Here is a 762-nt window from a genome sequence, read left to right on the forward strand (position 1 = left end):
TTCTATGTTGATCTAACCTAGTACGCTTCCACAATGTTCTTGCTCTATTGCGGGCGATCTTTAGATCTCTAATATAGGCTGGGAGCTGCATCCGTCCCGGTTGTGAAGACCGTTTCGGTATAGCAGCAACCATTGCCTTCTTTATGCACTCCGTCAGGTCGCTAACTGACCTATCTATCCCTGCCGGAGTGACTTCAGGGGGGAGTGGTGGAAGCGTAGCGGCTACCTGGTCTTGAAAGAACACCCAGTCTGCCGCCTTGTAGTTGAATTTCTCAGCGGTTGGGGAGAGTTCGACTGGGTGCATGATCTCCATTATCACCGGTAGGTGGTCGGACGGAAGATCATCCAGGGTTGTTAGTCTCGCTCTAGTTGTGAGACCTTTCACCAGAGCGATGTCTAATATGTCAGGCAGTTGATTTGCAGCATCCGGTACGTGTGTGGGTTCCCTAGGGGCCATCACGACGTATCCGTTTCCTGTAGAATTAAGAAAAAGCCTATCGCCCTGCCGATTGGGGCGTTGACAGTTCCAGCTAGCGTGCTTCGCATTGAGGTCGCCGGCGACTACGAATCTATCGGATAGACTTGTCACTATATCTAAATCGCGTTCATCTAGTATGCCCGGAGGACTGTAGGCAGCCATAAGCAGAAAGGGGAGTCTGCCTATGTAGGCTCTAATAGCCACTGCCTCTAATGCCGCTAGCTGGGGAAGGAGATACTCACAGTGCGCGATCGTAGAACGAACGAACACCGCTACACCTCCGC

Source organism: Periplaneta americana, unplaced genomic scaffold (genome assembly GCF_040183065.1).
Source record: "Periplaneta americana isolate PAMFEO1 unplaced genomic scaffold, P.americana_PAMFEO1_priV1 scaffold_24, whole genome shotgun sequence".
In the NCBI taxonomy this organism is placed as follows: domain Eukaryota; kingdom Metazoa; phylum Arthropoda; class Insecta; order Blattodea; family Blattidae; genus Periplaneta; species Periplaneta americana.